Source organism: Urocitellus parryii, chromosome 10 (genome assembly GCF_045843805.1).
Source record: "Urocitellus parryii isolate mUroPar1 chromosome 10, mUroPar1.hap1, whole genome shotgun sequence".
NCBI lineage: Eukaryota > Metazoa > Chordata > Mammalia > Rodentia > Sciuridae > Urocitellus > Urocitellus parryii.
The window spans coordinates 34,358,253-34,379,273 of record NC_135540.1 but is presented as its reverse complement, the minus strand read 5'-3'; positions in this window follow the sequence as shown (position 1 = coordinate 34,379,273).

Below are 21,021 nucleotides of genomic sequence, written 5' to 3'. Positions count from 1 at the left end.
TGAATAAAGAAACTATAGAACTCAATAATACAATTAATAACCTAGACTTAATTGACATATATAGAATATACCACCCAACATCAAGTGGTTACACTTTTTTCTCAGCAGCACATGGATCCTTCTCAAAAATAGATCATATATTATGTTACAGGGCAACTCTTAGACATTATAAAGGAGTAGAGATAATACCATGCATCTTATCTGATCATAATGGAATGAAACTGGAAATCAACAATAAAAGAAGGAAGGAAAAGTCATGCATCACTTGGAGAATGAACAACAGGTTACTGAATGATCAATGGGTTATAGAAGACATCAAGGAGGAAATTAAAAAATTCTTAGAGATAAATGAAAACACAGACACAACATATCGGAATCTATGGGACACAATGAAAGCAGTTCTAAGAGGAAAATTCATTGCCTGAAGTTCATTCCTTAAAAAAAGGAAAAACCAACAAATAAATGATCTCAGACTTCATCTCAAAATTCTAGAAAAAGAAGAACAAAACAACAGCAAAAGAAGTAGAAGGCAAGAAATAATTAAAATCAGAGCTGAAATTAATGAAATCGAAACAAAAGAAACAATTGAAAAAATTGACAAAACTAAAAGTTGGTTCTTTGAAAAAATAAATAAGATGGACAGACCCTTAGCCATGATAACAAAGAGAAGAAGAGAGAGAACTCAAATTACTAGCATATGGGATGAAAAAGGCAATATCACAACACACACTTCAGAAATACAGAAGATAATTAGAAATTATTTTGAATCCTTATACTCCAATAAAATAGAAGATAGTGAAGGCATCCATAAATTTCTTAAGTCATATGATCTACCCAGATTGAGTCAGGAGGATATAGACAACCTAAACAGATCAATATCAATTGAGGAAATAGAAGAAAGCATCAAAAGACTACCAACTAAGAAAATCCCAGGACCCTATGGGTACACAGCAGAGTTTTAAAAAACCTTTAAAGAGGAACTAATACAAATACTTTTCAAGATATTTCAGGAAATAGAAAAAGAGGGAGAACTTCCAAATTCATTCTACAAGGCCAACATCACCCTGATTCCTAAACCAGACAAAGACACTTCAAAGAAAGAAAACTAGAGACCAATATCTCTAATGAACCTAGATGCAAAAATACTCAGTAAAATTCTGGCGAATCGGATACAAAAACATATCCAAAAAATTGTGCACCATGATTAAGTAGGATTCATCCCTGGGATGCAAGGCTGGTTCAATATACGGAAATCAATAAATGTTATTCACCACATCAATAGACTTAAAAATAAGAACCATATGATCATCTCCATAGATGTGGAAAAAGCATTCGACAAAGTACAGCATCCCTTTATGTTCAAAACTCTCAAAAAACTAGGGATAACAGGATCATACCTCAACATTGTAAAAGCAATCTATGCTAAGCCTCAGGCTAGCATCATTCTGAATGGAGAAAAATTGAAGGCATTCCCTCTAAAATCTGGAACAAGACAGGGATGCCCTCTCTCACCACTTCTGTTCAACATAGTTCTCGAAACACTGGTCAGAGCAATTAGACAGACGAAAGAAATTAAAGACATAATAATAGGAAAAGAAGAACTTAAATTATCACTATTTGCAGGTGACATGATTCTATACCTAGCAGACCCAAAAAGGTCTACAAAGAAACTATTAGAGCTAATAAATGAATTCAGCAAAGTGGCAGGATATAAAATCAACACGCATAAATCAAAGGCATTCCTGTATATCAGTGACAAATCCTCTGAAATGGAAATGAGGACAACCATTCCATTCACAATATCCTCAAAAAAATAAAATACTTGAGAATCAACCTAACAAAAGAGGTGAAAGCCTTATACAATGAACACTACAGAAACCTAAAGAGAGAAATAGAAGAAGATCTTAGAAGATGGAAAAATATACCCTGTTCATGGATAGGCAGAACTAACATCAAAATGGCGATATTACCAAAAGTTCTCTATAGGTTTAATCAAATGCCAATCAAAATCCCAAAGGCATTTCTTGTAGAAATAGGTAAAGCAATCATGAAATTCATATGGAAAAATAAAAGACCCAGAATAGCAAAAATAACTCTAAGCAGGAAGTGTGAATCAGGTGGTATAGCAATACCAGACTTCAAACTATACTACAGAGCAATAGTAACAAAAACAGCATGGTACTGGTACCAAAACAGGTGGGTGGACCAATGGTACAGAATAGAGGATACAGTAACCAATCCACAATATTACAACTATCTTATATTTGATAAAGGGGCTAAAAGCATGCAATGGAGGAAGGATAGCATCTTCAACAAATGGTGCTGGGAAAACCGGAAATCCATATGCAACAAAATGAAACTGAATTCCTTTCTCTCGCCATGCACAAAAGTTAACTCAAAATGGATCTAGGAGCTTGATATCAAATCAGAGACATGGCATCTGATACAAGAAAAAGTTGTCTACGATCTACATACTGTGGGGTCGGGCTCCAAATTCCTCAATAGGACACCCATAGCACAAGAGTTAATAACTAGAATCAACAAATAGGACTTACTCAAACTAAAAGTTTTTTTCTCAGCAAAAGAAACAATAAGAGATGTAAATAGGGAGCCTACATCCTGGGAACAAATCTTTACTCATCACACTTCATATAGAGCCCTAATATCCAGAGTATACAAAGAACTCAAAAAATTAAACAATAAGAAAACAAATAACCCAATCAACAAATGGGCCAAGATGATAATGTATGCTAAATTAAAATTTTTCAAAATCAATCTTCCTGCTTATAGGTTGAATATTGCTTGTATATGATTAAGAAAATGTGCTTTTAAATTTTATCACTAATCCAGTTGCAAAAATCTATCTTTGCTGGGGAATGACTTGACAAGCTAATTGGAGATCATAGAACTTCCAGGCATAGGGGTTAGTAGGTTTAAAATAAAAAAGAGAGGAGGAAGAAAAGTCTTTCTCTATCAAAATGCAGTGACAAAGAAGAGGAAAACCTTATTTACTTTTTGAGGTTAGCATTTTGTAGTCTGAGTCTTCTGTGAAATAGATGCTATGTCAATCTAAACTCATTTTTTAAATTATTATTTTTTTAAAGAGAGAGAGAATTTTTATATATATATATATATATATATATATATATGTATGTATGTATGTATCTATCTATCTATCTATCTATCTATCTATCTATATATATATATATTTAGTTTTCGGCAGACACAACATCTTTGTATGTGGTGCTGAGGATCGAACCCGAGCCTCACGCATGCCAGGAGAGCGCGCTGTCGCTTGAGCCACATCCCCAGCCCCTCAATCTAAACTCTTAAGAGAGATGAGTTACACAATAATTTTAACATGAGAAGTTAAATATAAAGAAGTTTAAACAAGAAAATAAGGTTTGAACAAGAGGGATAGTGAGTGTAGGGAACTCTAACTCTATTTCTCCATAAAGGAAATAAAAATTTTCATTGGAAAGATAGGTAATCAGGATCTCTTTTGAGTTACCAATAAAACAGCATATGATACCAAAAAAAAAAAAAGAAAAAAGAAAAAGAATGCAAGAGAGCAGATATAAGAAACAATCACTTTCCACGGGGTTGAAGCAGAACATAAAGAAAGGTATTCCTTTTCTTCATGACTAAGATCCAAACATTGGTCGGAAGACTAACATCATGATTTACTAAAGACAAAAGAAGTGACTGGAAGGACCTACTTAGATTGCCCCTTTGAAATTTTCTCCTATGAGAAAGTAGGAAAGGCTGATTATGAGGAGGGAAGATGACTCTCCAGAGATATACTACTTACAAAACTGCCAAAGCTAGAGAGACCAGGAGTGGGTGCTATATGATGAGTGCTGCTGACCATGCTGCACCTCAGGAGCTAGAAATAAGAAACCCTGTGAGCTAGAAATAAGAAACCGAATATTGGCCCTGAAGGAAGTCATGCATAAGTATCTGAGCACATCAGAACTAGGTAGCAAACCCTTTCTTTTCTGTAATATTGTCCAGAAATCTCTATTTCAAAGCTTACCACTGTGTCAGCTATTAGATGAAAACAACCTAAAGGGGTAGATCCACTCTCACAAGTGAAAAGATTAAGATGAATTTGAAGCTGATAGGGAAAAATGTAATAATTGTCAAGATGGGATTAAACATGGAAGGAGTTTATTAGGAGAAAATACTGTGTGGTAGACCATAAGAAGAGAGACAACTGAGTCTGAGAGAGCCATCTGAGCAGTATATAAAACTGAACCTGAGCACACACACAAAAAAGGACAGTCCTGGGAAAAGTATGCTAGCATATTATATAGAAATATTAAGCAATGTTTTCAGAATTTCCTCTGAAAATCAGAGTGGGCCCATGTCTGCCAGCAATCGGCATGTCTTAGGAAAACTGCCTTGTTCTTATCATGCTCAGATATATAGGGAGTACTAAATGAAATGTGGGAGCCAATCCAGCAATAGACTTAAGAATGCAGAAATTATGATACTTAACAAATTGCATTCCCTAAATTTGGAGATTTATAAATCATATTCTCATGGACCCCAAATGTGATAATATATGAATGTTCCATGACTTATAATTGGGTTATGGAAATTAAAAATATTATAAATAAAAAATGCATTTAATAAGCAGAGCTTACCAATCTGCATAGCTTTACTACACCTAACCTGTTTTACTACAACTAACGTATCAAACTTCATATGTTGGCAACACATTAAACCTACGGTATCAGTTATATATCCTTATGAGCTATGAGACTGAATAGGAGCTTGCGGCCACTAAAGAGTAGCTTGCTGCCATTGCTCAAGACCATAAGGTTATCATATCACTACTAACCTGAAAAATACAAGAAAAATTCTAATTCATAGATATTGTTTCTATTGAATGCATATCACTTTGTGCTTTTATAAAGTTAAAAATCATAAATCAAACTATCATAAATTTTAGGATTATCTATAATTTGTATCTTGTGAGCAGATATTTATAAAATATCTATTTTATTCATTAATTCTTTTTTAAACACAAAGGTAGGGTAAGACTAGTGATAAAAGAAAAATATAGAGACTAAAAATAGAATAAACATAAAAATTAAATTAGAAATGCATAATACATATATTAGAGATAAAATAAGGAGGAGAAAGAAAAAAAAGTGAGAAAGAGATGGTAAAATGCAGGTCTGGAATCATGTAAAGCATGAATGTATGGTTTGATAAAGGAAACAAAGAGATAAGAATTATTATAAAAACATTTGTTGAGTCACATGCCAATTTGGGACTAAGGAATTATGCAGAAGGCTTTGGGTTTCCAATTGTCATAAAATGGGGAGGATCTAATCAGACAATGTGGAGACATTCTCTTTAATAAATTAAATGATCAGTCTTGTCTTATAAAGTATTCATTTCATTCTCACAACCATTAAATTCTTTTTCTAATATCCTGCAATGTTTACCACAATTTTCTCATAGTACAGGAAAGTTGATTTTTCTTACTGCCGTCTATAATCAAACATTTGTCTTGGATGAAGTTGGCTATTTCTTATTGACATCTTTTAGGCACACAAAGACCTGGGAATGTTGACATCTGAAATGCTGCATAATGTTCAAATGTCTTCACAGCCATTTAAATATCTTATAGATTTTTAAAAATAGAAATAGAAAAGGAAACATTACTATATTTAAATAGGAAATAGGAAGAAATAGCTCCATTTACTTTCAAGGCCATTATGGACTGCCCCAGTCACCACCCCCAAGTGTTACTGTGGACTTTGGGGCATAGTATGTGCAGGTGAAGGAAAAAACTATAAATTACTCGATATCATCTCCTTTTCAAATCTGGAATATTGCTTTGTCTTTTCCCCCTCTGAAAATCTCTTTGAAATATATGAATACATCTTCCAGCTAGTTGTATAATATCATATTGCATGTAAATGAAATTCAAAATAAGATTGCCTAAAGGAACATTTGCATTTCCTTTGACCGTGTAACCTGATGACATTTTTTTTCCATAGCATATTTTTTTCCAAACTACAAGTGATTATAAAAGTTAGGGGCAACAGGAGGATAAATAACATTTGAAGAAGTTACTGATGTTTTGAAATGAAATAAAAATACAGCATCTCACAAATGTCAATTGAGTTAAGGCAAAGAATGAACAAAGTAAAATATATTTTCTGAAGTTTGAATGCTATCAGAAACCTCAATCTAAGTTCAGGTTTGCCAAATGAATTTTTAATATCCTGTAGCTCTATTTCCTTTGTCATCTCTATACCTCACTATTTTAAGAAACACATACATATAAACAGACAGCTTATAAAGCTATGATAAGTATTCAGACTGACAGTAATTTTATATTTTTATTATTTTTTCACTATTACAAATATGTGATAATTTAATAAAATTGGTAATTTATCAAATGATAAAATCAAAATAAGGATAGAACTTATAAGTCTAACATATTTGCCTTGGGTTATCAACAAATATAATGAAGAGAATCCTTCTATGATACTTCTTTATTAGTTTTCTTTGCTAAGGAAATTATATTCCTGGACTAACTACCCTCAAATATGATTAGATTTAAAACAATTTCACAGAATCAAATTTTCAAGAATTTAAAAAGTGTGCAAAAGACCTATATTAAACAATAATGATCTCTATATTTGTGACCTTTTATAGTTCCAAAAATTACATGAACATATTCACTTATCACTAGCGTGTTTGAGGTTTCACAAAAGCAATTCGAATTCATTCTCAAATGTATACCATCTTAAGCCAAGTGAGTTATGCATATCTCTTAGATTACATTTGGTACATCTTTGTAACCACCATTCTCTAATTTTGCCTTCTTAGGAAAATGTATTAGTAATGACAGTAATACACAGGACTATTTACATACGACTATCTTACATAGTACTATTTCTTTTGTATATTTCAGTGTTCTGAAAAGTCTATGTTTAAAACTCAATGAGAAATTCATCTAAGAGAAATGTGATGGAATTTCAGAGTAGATTAAGCTGATCATCACTTAGATTAAGCAAAATACAAATTCTCTGAAGTAATTATGGGAATATCAATTAATGAAGAGAACCATTCTAAAGAATTCAAGCTGTATGGGTTTCTAAATTCTTTCAAATTCTTTGAAAGTTAGTGTAAAAAGTGTGAGTTTCCACTTAATAAGCTGATATGCACATCTTGACTACCATTAATGCAAGATTTTTTTCAATAACTGATTTGCTAATTAAGAAGTACTAACTTTACAAATGAAAAATAAATTCTCATTGAGTTTTAAACAAACCACTACCTTTCATAGAAGGAAAAGGATATAAGGTATAGAACAACAACAAGTCAATGTTTTGATTTTTCAATAGAAAATTTAGAAATCCAATTATTTTCCAGAAAATACAGATTTGAGAGAATATATGATTATGAATGTATTCATATTAACTCTTTATAATATACTTAGAATATATATGCAGACTACAAAAATTAACGAATATTCTTTACTTGTAATCACAATGCTAAAGTTTTTAATGCATGTAATATTATCAGAAAAAAATTAAAGAGAAAACATACACACACACAAAATATTACACTTGACCACTTTTGTCTAATCAGACTTCTATATAATTAACTTAGGGTAATTTTAAGCAATATTTAATTAAATTTAATACAGAATAATATTTATATGGAGAAAAGCACATATATTCAACCAAGATTCTAGATTTCTATATTGAATGAATATTCCAAATAGTTCCATGAACTAAAATTAAAAATAAAGTTTTTGTTACTTTTTTGGAGTGCATTAGTACCAATGGACAACATGAAAAGTGAAAATGCCATTTTTAATGAAGGATCACATTCCACATTCTCTCTCTCTCAACCCAAATTTCTAGTGTTGTGGGGGATTCACTATGAAAAACTGAATTAGAAGAAAAAAATTGGCCTCATTTTAGTATAATGCCAGTATGTTAAAATGGTTATTTTAGTGCTAGTTCCATATTTGGGGATGACTGGGAGAAACAGTGGTGCAAGGAAAAATTCACTTTTAAACTGAATATATATATATATATATATATATATATATAGACAAACAATATATATATATATATATATTGTTTGTTTATTTTTGTTTTGTTTATCTTTGTTTTGCTTTTGCAGAAATAGACCTAGACAAAGGTGCAGATCCATAGTAATTCATGGGCATCAAATCAATTTCTAATTCTAGTGCTATGTGGTCAGGAACTTAAACACACACCCACACACAATGTGAAGATATCTGTGGCCCCTATGAATGTTCACCAATGAGCAATTTGAATACAGGAAGATGTCTAAAACCTGGAAGAAAAGATGGCCCTTCTCTGGGATGTCAGTCATTCCCAATGGATTATGAATACAGTGGCCACCATGGAAGGGACGGTGGCAAAGCAATCTGGCTATGATCACTGCTGAATGACAAAGTTACCAGCAGCAGATGCCAATGATAAACACAAGTTTTAGCACTATTCATCCAAGGTACAGCCATTCAGCCATCATTGAAATGTATGTTAACGGTGGATTAAACCAAATGAATGTGGGTTTGCTTTTATAGCTCATTATATTTCTATCATAATTGCCATCAGTAGCTTACAAAATGTTTAATTCACCACTTTATTCCAAACAGAAGTCTTTAGACAGGGATTGACTTCACAGTAGATAAAGTACTACAATTGACTCACACTTATTGAAGTCATTCATCCTGAAGCAGCTGGCCTCATTTTGTAATTGATTTTGTTTGGAAGTTAAATGTGATTAAAAGCAGTATATAAAGAGTCCAGATTGACAAGGGGTAAGTTGCTGTGATCTGTACAGTAAATTTCCAAGCCTTGGTTAGACTGTAACTCAAAGTACCCCAAATCTCCTTCTTTGTATATGCTGCCATTTTAGGCTTAGCCAAAATAAAAATTTTTGAGACATTTAAGATTTGAAAATGAAGCAGCAATTACTACATTTTGAAATTGGCATTGTTAAAGGTGAAAGACAGATGCAGAAGTGATAGTGGGTTCAGATGACCTCTTTTTTCCAGTTCTGGGCCTTACTGAGTAACAGAGCATCAGGCACTTTACTAAATATTAGGATACAGATTCAATGAGGCAACTGCTTCCAATAACTTTCATTGCCTCTTTCTTCCCTGTCCCACTTTGATACCTGGCAATTCTTGGGATCTTAGAGCAATTGGTTTGGTGACTCTTTTGATCTGACAATCTTGATTCCTGATCTTTACTCCAGGAACTCTACTGTATTTCATAATTCTGGAAAAAACTGAAGATGATACTTTTGTCTTAATGAAGAGAAAGGAGAAGATATGGTTCACAACAGAGAAACTGGAAAACAAATGTGTGATCTTAAAGGTGTTCCCAGTACTTGGCATGACTTCTAATGCATATTTTTATCCACTACATCAGTTACAAGAAATTTTGTGTACTAATTCTGTGACAGCCAAACAAAACAAATATGTGTTAGGTCTATCAATTTATATGCTCTACCATAATTTTTTAAAAAAATTTAAATTAAATTTACTTTAACTGAGACATAGAAAAATAAAAATGTACACATTCACAGAGTACCACCTGAAGTTTTAATATGTGTACACATGTTAAAAATTTCTATCTACAACCTAATGAATAAAGAAAATATCTAGTATAGACACAATGAAATACTATTTATCCATAAAAAGTAAAATTCTGTTATTTACACCACATGAATGAAGTGGAAGTCAATGTTAAATGAAATAAGATTTCATGCATATGCAGAATGTAAAAAAGTTGATCCTATAAAGGTTGAGGGTAGAACAGATGGTTATAAAAGGGTGGGTAGGGTAGTGGTGGTGGTTGGGTTACCGAAAGGCTGAATGATGGGTTCTAAGTTATGGTTAGATGAAAAAAGTCCTGGAGTTATATTGCATAGTGGAGTAAATATTTTTAAAAAAGCAATTCACTATACTTTCAAAAAGCTAAAATAACAAATGTGAAAGTTTTCATCATGATATTTATATTTTATTTCTTATTTTTTCAACTATGATTTTCAGGGTCACCATGACACATTTTGAAAAGTCTCCTGTTTCTATTACCACATTTTACTTTATTTATTTTTACATTTATTTTCTGAGACTTTGTCATAAATCTTTCACTAAGTCTATTATCACTCAAACTAATTCACATATAAGATAATTGTGGTACATTTTAAGCCTTTCTTTAAAAACCCAGAAATTCAGTCTCCAGAGTCTGTGCTTTGAAATTCTTTTCAATAGTTAAAATATGTGGACTTTACTGTCTTTTTGTAGGTAGACAAAAATAGTTGGTGTTCAAATGAAAAATTTAATTTTTTCAAAATTCAAAGGTGTGATGATTCTAAAGCACAAAGTATTGAGTAATTACATATAAATCATTTACATACATTTAATATTTCACATTTTCAGTGGGAAATATGTTTGCAGTACTTAATTATATAATTAGGCTACCTATCAGCAGCCTAATTTGGAGCCACTTATACATTCATCTTGAAATAAAAAGCATATGATGTTCAAATATAAAAATCAAATATGATAATATTAATTTGACTAAAGTAAATTATAATTTAAAAAATACATTTTGAGCTCAAGCATTTTTCTTGCTTGGAATATTTAGTTTATCTTGTAAGGACATTTTTTTTCAATGACAGGATATGCTAAAAGTCAACCAACAGAAACTTACTTTTCTTGTTCCCCACTGTTTTTGTCTCCCAATTATCTTGCAATTTTGAGATTCTGATTTATGTTTTTAATGGAGTGACTATGTAATTGACATGGATAAGACATTTTAGAAAGTCATTTTCCACTTTTGAATAATATAGCTTCTACATTCTTTGCTAAAAAAAAATGTTACTAGCATTAAACAAACAGTCAAGCAAACTTTACCAACAATCAGGAAATTATTCAAAATGTGGCCCCAATCAAAGTTTTACAATCTCACCTGGAAGTTTCTAACTCCATAGAATACTGTTTTACAATGCCACAGACATTTTATTCTATGCATATATTTTATAATCATGCACCTATATTTTCATTATTTTGTGCCTTATTAGATTCCCTCTACCAACTACCTAGTGCACCATTAAAACAAATTATAGGTGGTAATTGTCTTTCTCTATGAGGAAGATATTTGGAGAAACATATAGGGAAAATGTTTATTCTTTAAAATTTTATGTATTTTTGTAGATGCTACTTATGGTAGATCCTATAAACATTGTATTTAGTCTTCGTGAAAATGGGTTGTTTGGTTCACATGAAAACACCAATCAATGGAGCCATCACTAAAATTTTAGTAAGTAGTGTCATATAATACGTTTAAAGATGTGAATTTGTTCCTAAAGGGATAATTCTTGCACAGGGAAACAAATATGAATGTGTGATAAGCTGTTTTTATTATCAGAAAAGTATATAATAAGCATTCTAGAATCTGTTTTTATTATTAGAAAAGTATATAATAAAAATTTTATACATTACAGAGGTTTATATTCTTGTGCTTAGATGTTTCTTAGAAGGTGGAATTTAGAATATATATATATATATATATATATATATATATATATATATATATATGATTTGTTATAAAGCAAAATACTGGGGTTCCAAAAATTTACTTTCAGACCACTCACTTATAATCAAATCAAGCCTTTGTTGAAGCACATGGGTGGCAACTGAACAATTGCAAGGGGGCTCCTTATAAGCCTGAACACCATAAAAGGGATGTTTGGGGGGTCTAGCTAATGCAAGCAAGCCAAGTTACAGGAGCAGGAGAGTGCAATCAGGTGGTGGGAAGCTTAACTAATCATGATTAGCCCAGGCATCCCAATTACAGAAACAGAGCCCCATTTCCATTAGCCTAGTTACAGAAATAATGCCCCATTTGGTAGCTCTGTGTTCTTAAGGGTTTCTATAGTAAAAGGAAAAGAACAATTTGCCGTAGTCATGACCTTTTTATTTGGTATGGTTGTTTTATAAAATGGAGTTATTAAACAAAATAGAGTCACTTTGGCTTGACTATCATATAATATATAGAATAGAATATATATATGAATAAATATAAAAATACATATATGTCTATACATTATGTAAAATATAAGCTTATATAATTTAAATGTATGTAGTGTGTATAATCTGAATATTTAAAATTACATTATGTATATGTAATGTCTTATTTTTTATTGTTTCCATTTTCATATTCTTTCTGCAAGCAAGTTAAAAGGGTTAGTTTCCAGTTTGGGCTTTTTGATGATAAATTAAATGAATATTCAGGGAAAAAACTAAGTTGAATATAACAATAAAGATTTCCAAGGAAGAGAATATGGAGAGAAACAGAAGAAAAAACAAAAATAGTGATAATAAATATCAAAACAGGGCTGATGAGAAAATTCAGATATTTAGAGAGGGAAAAATTTAGAAGCAGAGGTAAGATACAACAGAGCTATGAGTATTAGGGTGCACATTTGAAAAGTATTATTTAAAAGTAAGAAATAGATTTTCCTGAATATTCTTAAGAGAGACAATAAAGCTTTGAAATAATTAATAATTTTTACTTTTATTGTTTTTATTTAATTTTACTTCATTATATGCAAATTCACAAAGAGACTGAGCCATTGAAATCTCCATCCATTATTAAAAACATGTAACCCCAAATTCTAAGAAAGAAGCTTGTAATATATGGGGTTTAGAAAATTTACTTTAATTTTAAAACTGGAGAATAGTAAAAAATATAGTTCATTTCAGGCCCATTTCAACATAAACAAGAGAAGGACTATTGATATAAAGTGCTTTTTAAATTTTGTTTGTGAAATTATCATAAGAAGGTGCTGTCATTATTAAATAGGAAATGAAGCAGACATATTGCATTTAAATAATTTGATGACCTTTGAAAGAATGTGCTTTGAGGTAATAATCATGCACATCTATTTTATCCTGTGAGAAATGCATATCTACTTGGGAAAGCCTTTAAGTTGTTTATATAAGAACTTCTTAGAATCAGAATTTCCTGCAAGCAAAACTGAAAAGGGTTATAATATTTCATATAAGTTTTTTCTCTAGTAAGTTTAAAATATTTGAAACAAGTTCAGACAAAGAAATATTTTTCTTGCAAATACATGTAAAATATCTTCACTGTTTTTCAGAAACTTTAGCTGTAATCTACTTCCAGAAATCGTATTCATTGAAAGAAAATTTATCCAAACATTATTGCATTAGTACTGCTAGTAGAATTTTTCTTATCAGAAACATTACCATCTATTTATTTAGTAACTATCTATATATTGGTAAGGAAATGGATTTTCTTCATTTTGTTTTTAATTTTTCATATCAGTCAATATATACCACACAATAAACTAGTATGATATTTTAAGGTATGTAAAATCTTATATCAGTATGTTACATATTGTGGAATAATAATTATTAATAACTATCCTTAACATATATTGTGCTGCTAAGATGTGGAGGTTTGGTCTAATGGAAAAGGACAAAAAAACAAGTGAAAAAAATGTTGTAACAAAATATGAAACACTAAAGATGTCTTTTTAGTACAGTGGTTATAGATGATCTTTCATAGTGCATATAGTCACATGCAAGTAGAAATCTACTTGGTTTGGAAAAGAAATATTGTATGTAATGCTAAATTAATTTAATATGTACTCTATTTTAAAAATATATTAATAGCAAAAACTACTCTAAATATATCTTAAAGTCACTCTAAGGAAAATATTGGGTGAATTGTTTTTTTAGTGTCGTATATACAAGGAGCCTTTCCTCTAGCTATGTGCTGGCAAATACATTGGATGGCATGGTCTATTAAAAACAGAGTGACACATGCCTATAATCCCAGCAGCTCAGGATGCTGAGGCAGAAAGCTTTCAAGTTTGAAGCCAGTCTCAGAAACTTAATGAAGCCCTAGCAACTTAGTGAGACCCTGACTCTGAATAGAATTTTTATAAAGGGCTAGGGATGTGACTCAGTGGGTTAAGCACTCCTGGATTAAATTCCCAGTACCAAATACACACACACACACACACACACACACACACACACATATATATGTATATATATATAAAATATATAATATTTTATATATGTATATAATATTTTATATATGCATAAATATAAAATATTATATATAAAATGAATTGTACATAAATTATATATATTAAAAACAAAAAAACAGAGTGATAGAAATAGAGAATATAAGTACAGCCCAATGTGAGCTATATCTTTAAAATAGAAGTAGACTTAGAAGACAGAAAGGAAATTCTGTGAAATAAATGATAGCAGAAGGATGATAAATAAAGACATCAGACATCATTTCTTTGTAAAAGTATTTTCGAACAATTATTAAAATAGCACTTTTCTAAAAACATGAAATTATAATATAAAAACAAATAAATATCAACCTAGCTACCACAAGTAAAAGAAGAAAAAAATGAAGAATAGAAAAGGAAAATTTGTGAGTAATTTTTTAATTTCTTTGTTTTTCTATGAAAAAAAATAGATGAAAGAAATCACATAGAGTTTCCTATGAAGAAATTTGGAATCTCTGTCAAATATAACCTTAATTATCACTTCTAAAAATAATAATATTATCACTAATAGATTGATAAATTCAAATAAGACAAATTCAATTATTATATTTGCAGTTATTAAATTACATATGTTTCATGTTTTAATTGGGTTATACATAATCTTCCCTAAAAATCTTTCAAATTTGTCCCCTTTCTACTTAAACTCAACTTCTTTGAGGATTTTGTAAATCATCCATAAAGTCAAAACTCTCTTTATTCCGGGATGGTGAGACATTTTCTTCAAATGGAATGTTGTCCCTTAGGTATTAACATGATTCACCATACACTATCTTCAGATATATGGGTGCAAAATAACCTAACATAGATTCCTTCCTCAACTACCCAGTGCAAGATTACATTTTCACTGTCCTATTCTCTTTATGCTCCACAGCTTTTATCACTACCACATTCCATATGTACTTGTGTGTTAATATAACCTTAAGCTATGAGCTCCTTGATATCAAGAATTTTAATCAGCTGTACTGTCAAGTTCTGACTTACTCCATCATATATAAAACAGCAGTTTTCAGGCTTTTCCTAAACTTATATTACTCCATTTTCTAAAGCAGTAATTTGCCATAAGTTTCTCCATTTGAGTTTAAGTCTTTAGGTGTAGAATGACTCTACATCTTGGTTTTGCAAATAAACAACCACCATCTGTTTGGCACAACCATAAAGCAGAAACTGATAAATTACCTGCACTAATAAAAATAACAAACTGTGGATTTATCAAATTAATCAGAAGCACATAGATGTCTTGGCATATCAATCTCATACTAGAAAAACCAGGTCCATGTGCTTATTGAGCACAGTAGACCACTGAATGTAGCAACCCTGTCACTTAAGACCCATACAAGGAGGAGAACCTAGAGACTTGACAAAATAGTATCTTGACCATGTCACTTGGTTACTTGTCAGAAGCTTTACTGAGGAAAATTTCAAGAGTGATGAACTGCTGAATCTCAAATTACACTCCAACCTGACATTCTGAAATTATACAATAAGTTTCTCCACTTTTTCAAATCTATGACCTGAATAAAGCCAAATAATTTTATTTGACCCCCTAAAATGACTTTGTACTCTTATCAATTTTTTTCTCTTGCTCTCAGTGCAGTCTCTCAAATCCCAGTGGATCTCTTCACCATTTTCTTATCTTTTTTAGCCTATGTAAAGTGCAATATCTGAGGTGAATACTATAGATGTTAGATGTTTCAATCTTTAGAGATGTTTCAATAAAGATTGAAATAAAAGAACATATGATTGTACAGCTTATGACCACCAGGTGACCCATAAGTATTCAATGAACTGCCAATGATGAAAGTGGTATAGTCTGTGAATTTATTGTTATTCAATGCATCTGACATTATGGAAAGAAACAAATGGGTTTGGTCTATGTTGATGATGTAACTCACTCAAGATATTCTGATCTGCTCTTATTTATTACTAGTATCAATGAATAGTTTTTGAGTTAAGAGATCTATCAGATTGGATCTAATTTAAAAACACAACAAAAATTGAATTTATTTTTAAAACCATAATATGAGAAACACTACCAGAATAAAAATTATAGGTATGAAAGAATGATATTCTGAACAATTTAAACAAGCAAATCAATTTCACTTCATTTATTGATCTATAAATTGATACAAACTGATTTACATGTAAATATAATATATAAATTTTATATTATTTCATTTAGCATTTCATTTGGAAGATATTAACCTCTTTTAATATTTTCATAAATAGGGCTCAATAGATTTGTGATTTGAGCTGAGAAATATATGAGCCAAAATTTTGGAGTGAAGAAATGGATTGAGTAAATAATTTTGTGCTCATCATTTGAAAACCTATATATCATAAAATTGCACAGAAAACAGAAGTTTAGCCATGATAGTGACTCTAGAAAATTTAGGAGTACAATGTTCAATAAAATAAGTATTTTAAATGTGCATAAAAATTTATATGATCAAGAGTAGTTATACAATAAATTAGTGTCTTAAAAGTTATCAACACAAATAAATTATTAATGTTTGAGGTGACCAATGAATTAATTATTCTGATTTCATCAGTTTGCAATGCATACATGCATGAGAATATTACACTATACCACATAAACATGTGCAAATATTATGTGTCGAACATGAACTGAGGAAAATATAGGCATGAAATAAAATGAAAAAATATTAGTTATGACACAGATAAAAATTCAACAGAGACCAAACTGGAAATAACAAATAAGAGGGAGACAAAATATTTTCAAAGAAATTTATAGAGAAAATGTAAAGGAAAAAATTAACTACTGGGTAAATATAAATTTCAATACAAATATTAAAGCAAATTGAAAAAATGATGTAAAATATAAATAGATACATCCAAATACAATAATACTTGATAATTTCAATACATCTTACCCATAGGTCATACAGACATGAAACAAGTAAAGATTTTTCAGAATTAAAAAAACTATTAATCAAATGGATGTAGCAGACATTTATAGAATAGTTCATTCATCAACAGCAGAATTCAATTTCTTCTCAGATGCACAAATACTCTTCTCCAAAATATACCATATTTTAAGACAGAAAGCAAGTTTGAGCAAGTACAAAAAGTAAATTTCTTGTATCTTCCTAGAATATGATGGAATAAAATTAAAAATCAATAAGAAGTTACAAAATGGAAACAACTTCAAAATGAAGGTTGAATAATATCCTTTTGAATCATGAATGCATCCAAGAAGAATCAGGGTAGAAATCAAAAAAATTCTTAAAAACTAATGAGAGCAGAGATAAAACATATCTGTTTTTTTTTTTTTTCCAAACTTTGCATGGCTGTGATCAAAATAACCTGACATAAACAAGTTAAAGGAGGGAAAAACTATTTGGTGCTCATGGTTTCAGAGGTCTCAGTCCACAGATGGCCTACTCCTATGCTCTGGGCCCAAGATAAGGCAGAATATGATGAGGGAAAGGCTCAGTGGTAAAAAAATTTTCAGCTCATGGTGGGTTCTTAAAATAAGATATATATATATATATATATATATATATATATAGAGAGAGAGAGAGAGAGAGAGAGAGAGAGAGAGGAGAACCAAGGCAAGATGCACAGAGGTGAATACCCCCAGTGACTCACCTCCTTAAGCCACACACTACCTGCTTACAATTATTAACCCCCCCACACACACACAGATCTGTGCATTCAAACAAGGAAGGACCAGTGATGTTACTGTTGTATAATCCAGTCATTTATGCTCTTAATATTCCTGCAATAAAAGGAGCTGTTGGGGAACACATTATATTTAAATTATAACACTATTACAATGTCAGTAACAATGTGAAGGAACAATTTCAAGAAGAAAGTTTGTATCATTATATTGTCTAAATAAAACAAATAGAAAGATTCTAAATAACTAATCTTCGATTAAACCATAAGGCCCTAGTAAAGTAAGAACAAGCTGATTCCCAAATAAGAAGGGCAGGAAATAATTAAAATCTGAACCAAAGTTGATAAAATTTAATATACACAAACACAAAGGATCAATGCAAAAAAAAGTGTTGATTCTTTGAAAATATGAACTCTTAGCCAAACAGACTAAAATAGAGAAGACCCAGGTCTAATGAATTATAAATAAAAAGGAGGTGTTACAACAGACATTTCTGAAATCCAGACAATCATTATGAAGCATCTGAAAAACCTGTATTTTAACAAACTTGAAAATCTTAAAAATACTGATAATTTTTTTCTGAACACATACAATCTACCCACATTGAATACAGTGAATATATACAACCTATACAGAAAGATATAAAAAAATGAGATTGAAGAAGCAAATAAAACCCTCACCACAACGACAACAAAAGCCTGGGATTAAATGGACTCTAACAAGTTTTACCAAACATTTAAAGAAGAAATAATGCTAATCTTCCTTAAAATATTCCATGACATAGAAAGGGATGGAACAGTTCCTAATTCATTCTATGAAGTCAGTATCACTCTGATGACAAAATCAGACAAAAACACATCAAGGAAAGAAAACTACCAATGTACCTTATGAATGTAAACACAACAATTCTTAATAAAACATTGGCAACCAACATTCAAAAACATATTAAAATGATGTTAAACCACCAATTTGTTTTCATCTCAGGAATGAAGGTTGGTACAAAATATGCAAATCAGTAAATCACCAAAATAGAATTGAGAACTAGAATCACATAATCATTTCAATAGATGAAGAAAAATCTTTCGACAAAATCTAGCACCCAATCATGTTAAAAAAACACTAGAGAAATTAATGGTGTTATGAACTTACATCACATCAGAAAGGTTACCTACAACAAACTCAAAATCAACATAATACTAAATGGAGAAAAACTGGAAGCATTACCTCTAAAATCAGGAACAAGATAAGAATGTCCATCACACTCAAGACTCCTATTTAAAATATTCCTTGAGGAGAGAAATGAATTACAGTAAATGGGGTAGAGAGAGACCATGGGAGGGGAGGGAGGGGGGATAGTATAGGATAGGAAAGATAGCAGATACAACAGTCACTAGTATGGCAATATGTAAAAATGTGGATGTGTAACCGATTTGATTTTGCAATCTGTATATGGGGTAAAAATGGGAGTTCATAACCCACTTGAATCAAATGTATGAAATATGATATGTCAAGAGCTTTGTAATGTTTTGAACAACCAATAAATAAATAAATAAATAAATAAAATATTCCTTGAAATTGTAGCCAGAGCAATCAGAAAGGCAAAGAAAAAAAAAAGGTGGTACAGGTAGGAAAATAAGTCTAATAATCTCTGTTTGCTAAAGACATGATTCTGCATATAGAAAATCTCCGAAACTCTACCAGCTTCTATAGTTGAAAAATATATTCATCAAAGTATCAGGATATGAGAGCAACGTATTAAAATCAATAGCTTTTTTTTCCCTCCAATAATTAATCTACTGAGAAATGAAAAAGAAAACAGTTTCATTTAAAATAATCTCAAAAATAATATAAAATACTTCAGAGTGAATCTAACTCAGGAGATGAAAGACCTTTACAATGGGAATTATAGAACACTCAAAAAATAAGTGAAGAAAATCTCAGACAATTTAAATACCTCCAATGTTCTCAGATAGGCAGAATTGGCATACTAAAATGGTCATATTACTTAGAGAATCTATAAATTCAATTCAATCCCCATCAAAATAGCAATGACATTCTCCCCCAAACTAGAAAATGTCCTCAAACTTATATGGAAAAACAAAAGAACCAGAATAGTGAAAGCAATACTGAGCAATAAGAGTGATGCTGGAGTTATTGCATTTTGTATTCCAAAATTATAGTAAGAGCTATAATAACAAAAACAGCATGGTATTAGCATAAAAACAAAAATGAAGATCCATGAAACAGAATACAAGGCACAAAGAAGATTCCAATTGTAGTCATCTGATCCTTGACAAAGTTGCCAGAAACATATGTTTTAGAAAAAAATAGCTTTATGAAAAAACAATTCTAAGAAAATTTAATATTCATATGTGGGAAGAATGAAAGTAGATTGCTTTATCTTACTCTCAACAAAAATAATTTCAAAGTTGATCAAAGACATAAGAATTAGAGGAGAAAAATTGCAGCTGCTTGAAGAAAACATAGTTCCACATTTCAACATAATGGGGCAAGTACTGACTTTCTTAATAAGATTCCCAAAGATCACAAAACAAAGCCAAAGATCAATAAGCAGGATGGTTTCAAATTAAAAATGCTTTTTCACAGAAAGCAAACAAGAGCATGAGGAGACAGCCTATAGAATGAGAAAAAAATATTTGATAGCTACATTACTGTTAGCAAATTAATATCCAGAATATACAAAGAATTCAAGATACTTAACATAAAAAATCAATAAACTGACAAATGACCTAAATGGACATTTCTCAAAACAAACAAAAAAAATACAAAAGCCAACAATCATATGAAAAATATGCAACATCTTCAGCAATTGTGGGATGACAGATCAAAATTACACAGATATTTCTCACTCCTGTTAGAATAGCAATCATTAATAAAACAAATAATAATAAATATTGAGAAGGATGTTGGGGAAAACATACACGTTTGAACACTGATATTTAATTTATTATAAAGTAAAACATACCTTTACAGCATGATGCAACAATTGCATTTCATTTTTATACATTTACCAAATAGGAATGAAAGTGTATGTCCAGCAGTCATGCTGCAATTAACAACACAATTAACATTGCAGCATTATTAATAACAGTGCAAAGTTGGAACCAACAAAAACATCAAACAGATGAATGAATAAACAAATACCAATATATTTATGTAATGAAATATCTTCAGCACTACAAAGAAACCACTAAACAATACCCACAACAGCCTGGTTGAAT